This window comes from Cyprinus carpio, unplaced genomic scaffold (genome assembly GCF_018340385.1).
Source record: "Cyprinus carpio isolate SPL01 unplaced genomic scaffold, ASM1834038v1 S000006798, whole genome shotgun sequence".
In the NCBI taxonomy this organism is placed as follows: Eukaryota; Metazoa; Chordata; class Actinopteri; order Cypriniformes; family Cyprinidae; genus Cyprinus; species Cyprinus carpio.
Genome location: NW_024879384.1, coordinates 67,947 through 84,189, shown reverse-complemented (window position 1 = coordinate 84,189; position 16,243 = coordinate 67,947). Strand labels below are relative to the sequence as shown.

Below are 16,243 nucleotides of genomic sequence, written 5' to 3'. Positions count from 1 at the left end.
GAGAGGAGTAACATGGGCTGTTTTTGGCTCAACCCTCGCTGCTGCATTCTGGATCAGTTGTAGAGAGGCTTGATAGTACATGCAGGAAGGCCCGCCAGGAGAGTATTGCAATAGTCCAGTCTGGAGAGAACAAGAGCTTGGACAAGAAGTTGGGTGGCTTGCTCTGACAGGAAGGGTCTAATCTTCCTAATGTTGTATAAGGCAAATCTGCAGGACCGGGTCGTTGTAGCAATATGGTCTGTGAAGCTTAACTGATGATCCATCACAACTCCTAGGTTTCTGGCTGTCCTGGAAGGAGTTATGGTTGACGAACCCAGCTGTATAGAGAAGTTGTGATGAAACGATGGGTTAGCTGGAACCACCAGCAGTTCAGTCTTAGTAAGGTTGAGCTGAAGGTGATGGTCATTCATCCAGCTAGAAATGTCACTCAGACAGGCTGAAATGCGAGCAACTACCGTCGGGTCATCTGGTTGGAATGAGAAGTAGAGTTGAGTGTCATCAGCGTAGCAGTGATAGGAAAAGCCATGCTTCTGAATGACAGATCCTAATGACGTCATGTAGATGGAGAAGAGAAGCGGTCCAAGTACTGTGTCATCAGCTGCAAGAGTCGAAAGTTGTTGTGACTTAGAAAACTTTCACCCCTCCAAGACACCATGAAGGATCTATCAGAAAGGTAGGAGTTAAGCCACTGGAGTGCGGTTCCAGAGATGCCCATCTTTCTGAGGGTGGACAGGAGAATCTGGTGATTAACGGTGTCAAAAGCAGCAGACAGGTCCAGCAAAAATGAGTACTGAGGATTTTGAAGCTGCTCTTGCCAATCGAAGGGCTTCAGTAACCGAGAGCAGGGCAGTCTCAGTTGAGTGGCCACTTTTGAAGTGAAGCCAGATTGTTTGCTCTCCAGGAGGTTGTTCTGTACAAGAAACATAGAGAGCTGGTTGAACACAGCTCGTTCGAGTGTCTTTGCAATGAATGGAAGAAGGGATACCGGTCTGTAGTTTTCTAGAAGTGCTGAATTTAGAGATGGTTTCTTCAGCAGAGGGGCTTACCCAAGCCTGCTTAAATGCTGAGGGAAATGTTCCAGAGTGAAAGAGAGGAGTTGATAATGTGAGTAAGTGAAGGTATAACTGAAGAAGAAATCGCTTGAAGGAGGTGAGTGGGGATCGGATCCAGTGGGCAAGTAGTAGGATGACTGGACAGGATAAGTTTGGAAACGTCCGTCTCTGAGAGTGAAGAGAAGGAGGAGAAAGAGTGAGCATTAGTCGTTGTGGAGTTATCCTCAGTCTGCGGTGTGGAGAATTGGTCACTGATGGTTCTTGTCTTATTTGTGAAGAAAACTGCAAAGTCGTCAGCTGTAAGAGTCGATGGAGGAGGAGGTGGAGGCGGATTAAGAAGAGAAGAGAAGGTTTTTTGAAGAGTGTCCGAGCGTCACAACAGTTGTTAATCTTGTTGTGGTAATATGATGTTTTAGCAGTGAAGACGTTTGCAGAGAAGGAAGAGAGGAGAGACTGATACACACTGAGGTCGGTAGAGTTTCTTGATTTAAGCCATTTCCTCTCTGCAGCCCTGAGATTAGAGCGATGTTCACGGAGTACATCGGACAGCCAGGGGGCAGATGTGGTGGGTGCGTGCTGGTCTAGACGACAGTGGGCAAAAGTTGTCCAAGCAAGAGGTCAGAGTGGAACAAAAAAGTGTCCGTAGCACTGTTCGTGTCCAGAGCTGAAAAACTGCGAGAGTGAAGGAAGTGAGGATGCAACCACAGAGGATAGGCGAGATGGAGAGAGTGAGCGTAGGTTTTCCGTCGAAAGGTGACCCGCGTTGGAGCGTGTGCCGCTTCAGGAGTAAGTGCTAGATTAGCAGTAATGAGGAAGTGGGCTGAGGTGTGCAGTGGAGTAACTAAAGTGTTGTCCACTGAGCAACAGCGCGTGTAGATGAGGTCCAGTTGGTTGCCCGATTTGTGAGTCGCTGTAGTAGAGACTCGCTTGAGATCAAATGAGGCGAGCAGAGTGTTGAAGTCAGCAGCCTACTTAAAAGGGAGAGGCTATTATGTGAGTCTAGGAAAGCATAAGTCTAAGTGGACGTCCATGATATGCGGAGTCCCACAAGGCTCAATTCTTGCACCGCTCGTTTAGCCTGTATATGCTCCCACCAAGTCAAATAATGAGAAAGAACCAAATTGCCTATCACAGCTATGCTTATGATACACAGATTTACCTATCCTTATTGCCAAATGACTACAGCCCCATTGACTCCCTCTGCCAATTTATTGATGAAATTAATAGTTGGATGTGCCAGAACTTTCTTCAGTTAAACAAGGAAAAAACTGAAGTTATTGCATTTGGAAACAATGATGAAGTTTTCAAGGTGAATGCATACCTTGACTCTAGGGGACAAACAACTGAAAATCAAGTCAGGAATCTTGGTGTGATTCTGGAGACAGACCTTAGTCAAATCAGTAACTAAATCAGCATACTATCATCTAAAAAACATTGCAAGAATTAGATGTTTTGATTCCAGTCAAGACTTGAAGAAACTTGTTCATGCCTTTATTACCAGCAGGGTGGACTATTGCAATGGTTTCCTCACCGGCCTTCCCAAAAAGACCACTAGACAGCTGCAGCTCACCCAAAACGCTGCTGCCAGGATTCTGACTAGAACCAGAAAATCTGAGCATTTCACACCAGTCCTCAGGTCCTTACACTGGCTTCCAGTTACATTTAGGAAAGATTTTAAAGTACTTTTACTCGTTTATAAATCACTCAATGACCTAGGACCAAAATATATTGCAGATATGCTCACTGAATATAAACCTAACAGACCACTCAGATCATTAGGATCGAGTCAGTTAGAAATAACAATTTTTAACAAAAAAAAATTTTATACCGCCTTTAGGTACTATGCCTCCCGCAGTTGGAATCAGCTTTCAGAAGAGATCAGGGGTCTCATTTATAAAACTCTCCGTAGATTTCATCCTAAAAGTGTACGTAGGCATAAAAGCTAGATTTTGCATACACACAAAAGTTTTCCGATTTATAAAACCATGCGCACACCAGAACCTGCGCAAAAATCCCTTTATAAATCTCAGTCAGGGGAAGATTATGCGTACGTGCATCTCCACCCCGACTCCTCCCCGAAATCACCATATATGGAGCTTACAATGCCTAGTTTTACTATGCATAACCTCATCTGCATGTCATTTCCTTGCATATTCCCATCCACGTGACAACATATTTAACACAGAGACATTAAGGAAATATAAGATGGGGACTATAATGCCATTTGTGCCATACAAATTAATTATTATTGCTAAAAATTATCCAGTGTCCTTGTTATGTTTTATAATAAATATATGAAAATATCCATACAAACAAAATGGTTTAAAGTTGTTCTCAGATACATTTTAGAATAGAGTTGATATCATTCTTTTACATTGGCCAAATAGTATTTCAGTTGTTTTAAACAATTCAAATCAATTAAATGTATGCAGTTTTGCTAATGAACATCTTTTAGCTATTTTTAGTGGAAACAGATAAGCCCATATTTACTGCAGTGTAAACACAATTGTCTGATTCGGCTCATCACTGACAAAGTATTTTAAAAAGGAAACGTGCAAATCTTACCGTTCTCTCCTAGTTATATCCTTCAAACATAGTGGTATTTTTCATTATGTTGTGGAGATGCCTTCACACGATATCAACACCTCCTTGCAGCTGCGGTTGTAAGCTATTATCATTGGTCCTATACCGGACAATGGACCGTTCGACCTCTGAATCCAGCAGTGTCCACCATAATATCGAAGTAAGTGCGGATCATTGTTCTTACGAAAATATTCCTCATAACGTGATCTGTAGTTTAGTTTAAAGATGAATTATTGTGCACCTATAGCACTCCTCGCTGTCATTAAAACATAGCATACCACAGGAAAATGATTAATATTGTTGATAAAATTATGTAATCATGGTTTTTTGTACAATTATGTAATTTCAGTGTTTATCTCCCTTAATGCGAGTGAGTATTTAATGTAAATGTGTATATCGACATGAAAACGAGTTTAAAATAGCTGTTTTCTTCATTACTTTTCTCACTACAGGAAAAAGAGTTTGTACGCATGGTCTAGAATGTCCGTACGGTGCGTACATATTTACGGCAAGTTTATTTTTTATAAATCACGATATGTGCGTGGAAAATTGCGTACGCATATTTCTATGCCCATTTTGTGCGTACGCAACGTTTATAAATGAGACTCCAGATGTGCTAAAACATTAGTCACATTTAAATCTAGACTCAAAAATTATCTGTTTAGCTGTGCATTTATTGAATGAGCACTGTGCGATGTCCGAACTGATTGCACTGTATTTTACGTATTTATTGTATTTTATGCCAAAATAAAATACAATAATATATTTACAATAATATATAAAATATTTTATGCCTTAAATAAGTCAATTTTTAAATCATTTCCAAAGTTTTAAAATTGCTTGTTTTATTTTTGTTATCTATTTTTGTGCTCCTGTAGCTCAAGTGGTAGAGCATTGCGTTAACAAGCGCAAGGTTGGGGGTTCGATTCCCCGGGAATACATGGTAGGTAAAAATTGATAACCTGAATGCACTGTAAGTCACTTTGGATAAAAGCGTCTGCTAAATGCATAAATTTAATTTAATTTAATTTAATTTTTCTTCATGATTATTTTACTGTCTTTTATGTAAAGCACTTTGAATTACCATTGTGTACGAAATGTGCTATATAAATAAACTTGCCTTGCATCCAAAGCCATATCTAGAGCCCTCACATTCTTACTGTCCTCAATTATGAAAGATTCTTACCACAGTTGTTTGAGGAACTTGTGAAAAACTGGAGAGAGAGAGTAGCGAGAGAGAGGAGAGGAGGAAAGAAAACAGCGATAGGCACAAATGGAAACGCTGATGATAAGCTAACGAGTGCTAACGCTATGCAGGTGCACTGCACTCGCGGATTTAAAATAAAAGTGAACGATCAAATGAATCAGATTAGATTGATAGATAATATCAGAAATATGTTATATGTTATATTTTATCACTTTTAAACAACAGAGAGTGATAGAAAAACAAAGCTACACGGAGCTACGATCACAAAACAGCAGCAAGGCAAGCAGGAAGCAGGAATAACACTGTCCAACCTTCGTCTCCTCCTAGTGTTCCTGTGTTTGTGTGTTCCTACCATTATCTACTGGCATTCCAATTCCCACCACCAGCTCCTCCGCAAGCCTTCCATCATCCCAACAACAACAACACCTCTCAACAAAACAAATAATCCATAACAACCATTTCAAAAACAACTTAAAAACAAACCCCTCTCATTTACCACATCTGTACAATAAACCCGTCTGTTTGATTCCAACGTGTCCAGAGTCTTTCTACTCGTTACAGCAGGACAAGTTTGTTTTTAATATAAATTTATTGTCCTCACAGAGATAGTCAAGTCACTTTTATTGTCACATCACCATAGCACCTGTGCCTTGGTGAGTGAAATTCTTGGGAGCGTGCATCAGAAATTGCAAACAATTTACAAATAAAGTTATATGTAAATTTGTTTCTGCAATTTCTGGAGCACGCTCCCAAGAATTTCACTCACCAAAGCACATGTGCTGTGGTACATTATTTGTATACAGTATTTTACACTGGATTTGGATAAATCAGATTGACAGGTCTGAGACACTTTTTTTCCACACATCATATATCATCTGTCATTAATTTCTTTGATCATTTGACTGATATCAGTATGTGGGAGTGAATCTTGTCTTGAATCCCGGTCTGTATTTGATGAGATCTGATCTTCTTGAGCTGTAGATGAATCTGAATCTGAGAGGAGATGCAAGAGTCTCATTCTTCATCTTCTCAATTAGAAGAATGTATCCAAACTCTCAATAGCTTGCTGTTTTGAGAATCTTCTCCATTCATCTGGAATCTTTCCACTCCCCTCAAATGTTTTACTGTGGTATTTTTCCAGATCTTTCTGGAATCTGCACACAAACCACTTCCAGTAGGGCAGTTCAGAGAGATCAGGGGTGATCCACCAGTCTGCATAAACTCCTCCTGCTCTTCTGTACTCTCTGTATTTAAACCTTCCATCTGTTGTATTAAAACACTGATCAGTTGCCACTAAACTTGTGCAAATACCAACACAGAGATTCTGTGTAGAACTGTAATACATGCCTTTAACTCCATCCACTCTGTGGAAGGGAACACTGTGATCTCCATCATGGTCTTCTATGGTGTTTGTGCAGATAGCTTTACAGAACGGACACTGAACCCAACAGCACTGACAGCAGTGATCAATCAGAAGCTCATCTGGTCTGAACCTGAGGTCCAGTTTTTCATCAAATGTCTCTGTGTTGAATCTCCTGCTGATGTCTGACACTCTAGCAGTAAGTTCTCGTCTCATCACATCTTCTAGCAGGTTGAAATCATCAACATCATCATGTGTGACTCCACTGAGGTCTTTTTCAGAGAAGATCAGCTCATCTGAGAGCTGCTGTGTGAAACTCTTCATCCACAAACCAGCATCTCCTCTGCTCTCTTGAACATGTACAGTAGATTGATGAGCTGCTCTCATGATCTTCTGCTGCAGGAGTTTAATGTTCCTCTTCATCTTGGGTAAAACACTGGCTCTGAACCTAACAGTGATGTACCGACTGACTTCATCTCTGATGAAACTCTTGAAGTGATCTGTAGGTTTATGAATGTAGTTCATGTACTTGTCAAAATCCTCCTCTTCTGCCAGTGTCTTCAGGACGTGTTTCTCCAGATTTGATCTGTTTCCTCTCAGTGATTCACAATCTTTCATCATTTCATCAGTCAGATCTCTGGCAGTCTTCTTGTAGACGCTCTGCTCAATGAACTCTTTCAGTTTCTGACAGATGATCTCACCAAAAACAGCAGCTGATGCAGATCCATGACAGTATTTCAGGAAAATACTATAGTATTCTTCTCTCTTCTTCTGAACATATATTATAGGATCATTGGTGTCTCTGAACAGTCTGTGGTGGTTAGTGATCATCTTGTTTGCTCTCTTACAGATGGACAGAACCAAATCCACGAAGAATTCATTCTTGAACCCATATCTCACTGATCCTTCCTGATGTTCTGTTACTCTTGCTCTGATGTTATCTATGAGTTCATGAATGCAGCTGGTGTTGTAGCCCATCTTTGAAATGTTAAAAGACTGAATAATTTTGTCTGTCTGCAGAGCAACATCTGTGATGAATAATCTTATTTGGGCTTCATCCTCCTTAGAGAGACTGTAATCAAACCAATTTTGAAGTGATATGTAGATATGTAGAAATACACTGGATTTCTTTAACTGTACATAATCTGAATAACTGGACACAGTGAAAATATCCCTGTTCTCCCTCCAGTGATCTACAGAAACACTTCTATAGCTGTCACTGAGGATCTCTCTCACGTCTCTCATTACGTCAATGTCTCTGATTGCAGGAATGTCTCTGATGATCTTCACACACTGATCCCAGAACAAATCAAACTCTTTCTTCAGTGTTTCTTCATCAGTTGTTCTGTCTCTGAGTTTTAAGGCGAGTTCTTTGCTCTTTTCATAGAGAGTGTTTTCATGATGTTTCCTCTGAGCATCAAACTCTTTCTTCAGGTCTCGCTGCTGAAGAATCTCATTTAATTTCCTTTTTGTTCCTCTCACAATGTTTTCCTGAAGCTCTTTGATTTTGATTTCAAATGATGTTTTCCACTGAATCAGTATATCTGCATCTCTGTCTGTCTCAAAGAAGTCTGACATAGATTTTTTCACTTCTTCACTTGTCTTCTTCAGTTCTCTGTGAAGATCAGTTTCTTTAAACTCATGAATCACATCATTTTTTATTTTATTGTGTAGTTTGTTCTCAGTTTCCATCATGGCTCTGCGAAGCCTCCAGTACCACCTCCTGTATTCTGTCTCCAGTTTCCTGTAAGCTGAGATCTCCAGTGATTTTCTGAAGCTAAAGACGAATTGTTCATTCAGTAAAGCCTCCCAGAGATCTTTAATACGATCTTTGAAGTCTTTCATCATCATTCCATGTGATTTTGCTGCATGAGATATAATAGTTTCCTTCAGTTCTTGAATGTTCTCACAGTAGTTTGGGTTTGTTGGAGCCATTGGTGGGTTTCCCTCCCAGAGATGAGGAATATACTTCACATCTTTCTGAACATCAAATCTAATGACATCACTGAAACATTCTGTATCACAGACTTCTTCAGCAGCTAGTTTAGTCATCTCATCCAGTGTCTCCTGCAGTCGTCTCCTTCCCTCCATGTTTTTCTCTCCAGCTGTGGCTTCTGAAATGTTCTGATGCACAAACACACAGCTGGGATTCAGTCTGACCTTCTTCATCCTCATGAAAGCCTGAACAAAAATCTGAAGAATGTCCTTCATCTCAGCAGGGTTTTCTCCAAAGATGTTGATCAGTGTCAGATTCGCAAGGCCAACAACAAATGTGGAGAACTCATTGTCATGATGTCTTGTTGATCTTCCAGCCAGTTCTAGAGCTCGAAGTCCCTCAGTATTCACAACCAGAATACAGTCAGAGTTCATCTGTGTTTTCATCTCGTCTGAGACTCTGATCAGCTGCATGAAAGCTCCTCTGGTTGTTCTTCCAGCACAGATGGCAGACTGCAGTCCAAACATGGTGTTCAGCATGGTGGATTTCCCAGAGCTCTGAATCCCTAAAACTGACAGCACAAAGACTCTCTGGTCTCCCAGTTTCTGGATGAGTTGATCTAGAACAGCAGAGATCCAGATCACAGGAACATGAGCAGCATCTCCATCCATCAGCTCCAGTGGAGATCCAGAGATCATCATCTCTGCTGCGAGAGTCGGGAGAGAAGAGAAGTGAACCTGCAGATCTTTCTTGTTCTTCTGCACAGATGAACATGATTCATAGATCTGAGCGATCTCCCTCATGATGTGCTCCACACCAAAGACTGCAGCTTGAAGATCCTCAGATATTCTCTCAAACTCAGTTTGTTTAAATTTGAGTTGTTCAGATTTATCATGATTCCCTCTCAGTTTCAAGACTGTTGACCACTTTTCATCATACTTGTGATGAAGAACAGAAAGATCTGCTGATGTATGTTCATCCAGGAGGATTCTGAGCCATTTAAGAAAATAGATCTTTGTGGCAGCATCTGAGTTCATTTGTTTAATAAAGAGCTTCATAAACTCACTGATGTCACATTCATGCTGCTGTTGACGGATATTCTTCATCTCTGCTTGTTTTCTACTGATGTCTATTTCTATATCATCTCCTCGAGGTCGATGTAGTTCTCTGTTCTTCTGACTCCACTGATGCCACAGTTTCCCCTGATGAGGCAGAAATGATTCTTTGATTTCTCTCAGATCTTTCTTCTCCAGTAAACTCATCATCTGCTGTGCTGCTGCTCTTCCTCTCCTGCAGTCTTCATCATCATCCTCATCTACTCTGATCTCTGAGTGTTTGGACACATCTTCAAGTCTGAAAGCGTGAGATGATTCTGAGAGACAATCATTTATAACTCTTCTGAGTTCTTCAGACACATCTGACTGATTTCTGTATTTCAAATAAATTTTGAATTTCCTTTTCTTTGACTTAGTTACAGCAGATTCATCCTCAGTAAAAAGACAAATTAGGGGCTTTCTGTCCTTGTAGAGATTTTCAAGTTTTATAATGTTTCTGTCATTCCTGTCGAGTCGTGGCAGAAGAACAACATTGACTGAGGCCATTTCAGTGAGGATCTGCAGCTGTTTCTCATGGTCTCCTGCATCACCGTGTAGATTACAGAACGCTACACACTCAGTGAAGTTATCATCATCTGATCCAGATGGACAGAACCAGGAGATCTCCACCACTCCGTCCATCAGGACTCTGGTTCTGCTGCTGCCGGGACAGTGTCTGTGGAAGAACATGTTGTGTCTCTCATTGATCAGGCTGTTCATCAGCTGAGACTTGGATGTAGACACAGAGCCAAACCTGAAGAAAAACACCATTGGAGTTTGTGTCTTGTAGATCGGCTTGGTTTGACTGATGATCTCGTTGTTGGTGTTTCTGATCTTCCAGCTCTTGTTGATTTGTCTGAATGTCCAGAGAGGAAACTCAATCTGTTGAGTGAATGGATCAGGAACAAGCAGAGGAAGAGCAAACTGACACAGGGACAGTTTAGTGACCATCAGCTGCTTCAGGAGACCATCAGCACGATGAAACACAGCCATCTGGACATCCATCGGGTGAATGAGAGCAGACTGACTCGTTTCTTTATTAGACAAAGATGTTTCATTAAAAATATCACCCTCATATTCTTATGACTCACTGATTCCCTAACATGAATGATCCTCACCATTTATCTCATCATCATTAATTTATCTATCTCTGTAGTTCATCATCAGTAGTTTCTGTATGAAAGTCTGAATCATCTCTTCTTCAGCACAAGACTCATGAGACTGTAATGAATGTTCAGTTATCTGAAGAACATCTGCAGCTCTCAGTTTATTGTGCTGCCTGTCTTCAAGATGAAGTCTGTGAAACAGATTCTGTATTTTTTCTGCTGGTTCAATGTCCTTGTTTTCTCCCTGTGTAAAAACAATAATACAATAAGTAAAAAAGAATGAGTACAATAATTATTATAATCATTACAAACAATAATACATTTCTGTTATTCAGTGTCAATACAGATTTAAACAGACTTGCAGTGTTGGGGTGTAACTAGTTACATGTAACGGCGTTATGTAATTTAATTACAAAATAATTGTAACAGAAATTTGTTACAGTTACTGAGAAAAACTGTGTAATTAAATTACAGTTACTAATGAAAATGCTAACGATTACAGAGGGGGTTACATTTGAATATTTTCTTTAAAAATGTAGGATATGTTAAATAACATTAATTTGTTGCTTTGCCTCTTTTTGATTTGCACGATGCCTTCTGCTAAGGCCATTTATTAAAGTTATGTTATTTTGAAGCTCGTGACGTGTGTGTCGCGTTCTTTAACGTTCCGCCTGGAAACAAAGACACCGTGGCGCCAAACCCCCTCACGAAAGAAGAAAGCCGTTGTGTTTACAACTGTGATGATGAGCGCTTATCAGGATCAACTAAACACTGGATATTCAAGTATGTGAAATATTTAAAGTTCACAGCATAGTTTTACACACTGGTCTGTTATTGTGGCGACATTTCCACGCCTCGAAACATGATGATGAATGAAACGAACTGTGATTGGTTGTTTGACATGTCAGTCAAACAGCCTCATGGGCAGGCCTTGGCCAATGAAAGCTGCCATGAATTCCAGACCTTCAGTCTGTAGGTCTGGCTACACGAGACTAGCAGGTATGTAACCCAGCCTTTCTTTATTTTATAAAAGCATATAGTTTTTGTCGTTATTGTGAGTGTATAGAAATAAAAACAGACCATTTAGTTTCAAATTATATATTACTAATTTCTGTATAATAAAAAGTGAAGGAGTAGTTTAAGTTGATTTAGCTGCTATGTGGAAAAATCCACAAAAATGTGCTGTTGCATTCATCGACCCCATAGTGTACTTGAGACCTATATTCAAAACATTCATAACAAATTAGCTCGTCTGCTAGCTAGCTTTACCAACCACACTTCTATGTATGAACCCTTTAACAGAAAATATATAGCTTACTTTTGTCCTCCTCGAAAAAGGTTGGTAATGTCAGATCTAATATAGTTATTTTAGCATTGTAGCATACGTTATGATGATTCCCAAAGACATCGAGTTGTGAAATTCAGGGCACCAACAGACTCCTCTGCCCAAAGCAATTTTACTACTAAGTTAACCCATTTTAATTTTTAATTTAATTTTTAAGTTAACCCATTTTTAGATTTTAATTTGTAAAATCAGTGTTTAGACTACTGTGTGATTTTCAACTGTAAAGTGACTTGATATTTGACAATCTGCTGCAACCTGACATCTCTTAAGGCATTTCCTATAGTTAAGAAGCTTTTTATCAAGTACAACACCACATTGCCTTCCAGTGCTCCAGTGGAGTGTCTTTTTAGTCATGGAAGCAATCTTTTGACCTTATCTCGAACCACATGGAAAGGGTCTTACTGCTCCGTTACAACAAACAGCAGTGTCCCAGTGACCAAACCCATGATGACTGATGTGTGGTGTGGACGCTTTATCTGTCGCTCTATTGTCCAGTCTGATTTTTGGAGGATAAAGAGCGTACACACACATACAGATTTAATAGATTTATTTCCCTAATTGCATTGACAGCTATGAAACACCTGTGTTTCTCTTTTATTAACTCTTATTAACTTTTTTAATAACTAAGGTTTATGTGTTTATTTTTTTTTTTAATTATGTTGTTTTTTAAAGGCATTGTTAGATGCCAGTGTTTCCTGTCATAGCTACGCAAAGATTTGATTTCTAAAACAGTATTAAACAATTTCTTGTTACAAAGTCTGGTTTTGTGGTGGCTGTGCTTTTAAAATTAAGCAATTATAATCTTAATTCAAGTGATGAAGTATTCTGAAAGTCTGACAGTAATCAGTGTTGAGTTCTACTGTAAGATTAACCCTGTCTGCTGAACATGTTTAAAAATCATTAACAGTTGAAAATATCCATTAGAAACTTAGAAAAGTAATCGAATGTAATCAGTTACATTACTTTTATAAATTATTAGAAATAGTTACACTACTTATTACATTTTAAACAGGGTAATTTGTAATCTGTACCCTATTACATTTCCAAAGTAACCTTCCCAACACTGCAGGCTTGTCATGTCATCTGACATTTCTTACACTTTAAAATAATTTAATCACAAATATAATACAATAATTATCTGAATTTATAAATGCAATAATTATTTATGAATATAATCATAAATATAACATAGAGAAAATGCCTCTTCTTTTGTGCTCAATCACAAGACTGTTGTTCAGTTAATTTCTACATTACTGTTACTGAAGAAATAGTTATTTTATTTAACAAGCTTATTACTGACAAACTGTGAACCAGAGATATTAAAGTTGAGGTGTTTAAAGGGTTAAAAAGTCATAAATGAACATTAATATCTTCTCTTCATGTTTCTCACCTGCAGTGAAGGATCAGTTCCAGAGCAGATCTTCTTCTTCTCCTCTTCCTCTCTTTCATATTCCTCTCTCCATTCCACTCGTCTTCTCTTCAGTTCTTCTTCATGATGTTCTTCAAGAGTCTTCTGTTGATCTTCTCTCATCTTTCTTTCTTCTTTCAGTCTCTTCTCTAAATCCTCTACTTCTTCTCGTCTCTTACTTTCTATTCTCTCTTTCTCTCTGATTATTCCCTCCATTTTACTCTTCAGTCTCTGAATCTCTTCATCACAAATCTGTTCTCCTCTCTCTCTTCTTTTCTCATCTTCTTTTTGTCTTTGTCTTTCTTCTTCTTTGTGTTTCTCCCATTCCTCTTGTTCTCTCTTCATCTCATCTTGTATCTTTCTTTCTTGTTCTTCTATGTCTTTAATCTCTCTTTTATATTGTTCTTCTCTCTCAATAAATTCTTCTCTTCTCTTGCTCTCTTTGTCATGATCTTCCTCCATCTTCATCTTCATCCTCTGTTTCTCTTCTTCATGGTTATTCATTAGTTCTTCTTTTTCTCTGTTCACTTGCTCCACTTTCTCCATCAGTATGTTCTTCTGTTGTTCTTGTATTTCTCTCTCCATCTCATCTCTGAACATCTTACATGAGTAGTAACTCTCTCCGTTCTCTTTCAGCATGTTGTCTATCTTCTGCAGTAGATCAGTCACCTGTGTTCGGTCTCCAGTCTCTTTATTATTGAACATGTGATATCTGTTTCCACACGCTTCAATCAGCTGATTCAGAGCAGATCCAGGTTTTCCCAAACACTGTTCAATGGTTTTGTTCTCCAGATCATCTCCTCTGGTGAAGAGCACCATGGTGAACATTAAAGAGTTTTCTCCAAACGTCTCCTGGATGATCTCCACAGCTGCTGCATCTTCTTGAGTGAATTGTTGACCTAAATTGAGCACAATGATGAACACATGTGGTCCAGGCAGGATCATGGAGATGCAGTTAGTGATTTCTCTCTGGATTTCTTCATTACTGAGTTCAGTATCAAACAGTCCTGGAGTGTCGATCACAGTAATGTGTCTGCCATTGATTTCATCTGTCTCTCTCTGACACTCTTTAGTTACAGACTCTTGAGATGTTTCTGCTGTAAATGCTTTTCTTCCTAAGATGGTGTTTCCAGTTGCACTTTTCCCGACTCCAGTTTTTCCCAGCAGTACAATCCTCAGATCATCTTCTCTCTCTGTTGAACCTGTAACAGAAGAAATGCTTTAGTTTTACAACCTAAAGTTTTTTTTTTTTTTTCGGACAAAATTTGATTGTGTAACATAAAAGTGGTCTGCTATCTTCTTGGTAAGTATTTATATAGGAAGCCAGATTTACATGCCACTCTACAATTCACCCAGTTCAGAGACACATCGGTGTGCTTTTCTATATTTTTATCAGTTGCTCTGTCAAATTCAGATTATCTGCACAGTTTAAAATTACCATTTTAGTGCAAATATTTGAGAGGAAATATGCAGCACAACAAATGAGTTTCACTATGAGCTGCATGTTTAATATGGATCAGGAAACATTACAGAGATTTTAACTTTTGAAGCTGAATTATTTTGTAGCATATTTCATAGATTTATTTTCAAACACAGATGATTCAGATTGTAAAATTACAGTTAAACGTTCAGCTTCACTGCTCCAGAGCATTGTAGTAGTTCAGTGACTGGTCAAAATGATCAAATTGACTTGTAATAATCATTATTTCCTGTGAAACACTGAAGCTATGACTTTGGAATTTTTAAATTGAGTTTTAATTTTTTTTGGACTTTAGAATGTTGAATTTTGCAGTTATTTTGTTTAAAATATAAATGTATAAAGCTCTTATATAGAATCAAATTCTACTGTAATAAAAAATCTATTTTAAAACATGCTCTGTAGTTTAAGACCTCATTACCTTGTGACAGTACATGTGTTTCTAGTGACTGAATTTTCTTCTTCATCTTTTCAAATTTCAGCAGTTTTTTTATCTGTGTCTCCATCAGTGTCTCTGTGGAGAAAAACTCTCCTCTGTTTTCTTCCAGCATCTGCTTGATGCTCTCCATCAACACAGACACGTGTGTGTTCAGATCAATGAAATGATGTCGTCCTCCAAATCTCTCAATGACAGACTGTGTTTCTTCATTTAGTTCTGCTGTCTGATGCTCTGAATCCTGCTTTATGAGGATCATGATGTGTTTGTTGATTCTTGAGCTGAAGATCCTCTGGATCTCTTCTATTTCTGCTCTGTCTTCATCAGTTAGTGGAGCATCAGGAATGATGAGGACGAACACATGAACTCCAGGATCACAGCGAGACACACAGCAGAGAGTCTGACGCATCACTTCCTCCTCTGAGAGCCGGATCAGAGCTGGAAGCTCTATTACACGAAGCTCCATGTCTGATCTTCTGTCTGTCTGCTGCAGGATCAGATCTGATAGTGAGGATTTCAATGTCCCATCACTCCCGCACACAACCAGATTCAGCTTCACACACTCTGAAACTGAGATCAGAAGAAAATAAAAACATTAATGTATCTATATAAACATCTAATATCATCACACAATATCATCCATTGTGAAATACTCTGAACCTTCAGCACAATCCAGGTGTCGCCCATCGTTCATCTTCACAATGTCCTCAAACATCTGCAGGAGATCATCAGGAGAGCTGCTCCTCTGAAGACTGAAGTGTCTGTTTGCACATTTCTGAATGATGTTCTGTAGGATGTCACTGGTTTCTGTGGGCTCTTGTGTTGTGAGCACCATGGTGTGTTGATAAACCTGCTCAGAAAGAGTGCAGCACCTTCTCCACACGCTCCTGATCTTCTGCTGAACACGGCTCATGTCTGAGGAGCAGAACGATCACATGAGGTCCTGGATCAGACAGATTCACACACTCTCTCACTGTCTGTGCGATCTGATGATCTGAGATGTTCCTCTGGAGCAGCCGAGGACTGTTGATGACCATCAGGTGTCTGTCCTTCAGTCTTCCTCTGACTCTCTCTACAACATCTGGAGGAGCTTCACTGTCAAACGCTGCTCGTCCTAAGATGAAGTTCCCCACCAGACTGTTTTCTGACACGCTCGAACCCAGAAGAACAATCCTCACTGCAAAGAGTCAAATCAGACATACAGTGTCCACAATCCTCACATCATACAGTAACACATGT

The 16,243-nt window shown here is 39.3% G+C and overlaps 1 pseudogene; it reads right to left on the bottom strand.

Moving 5' to 3' along the window:
- Positions 1 to 5,581: 5,581 nt before the first annotated feature.
- LOC109085052 overlaps positions 5,582 to 16,243 on the bottom strand; it is a 30,602-nt pseudogene continuing 19,940 nt past the window's right edge.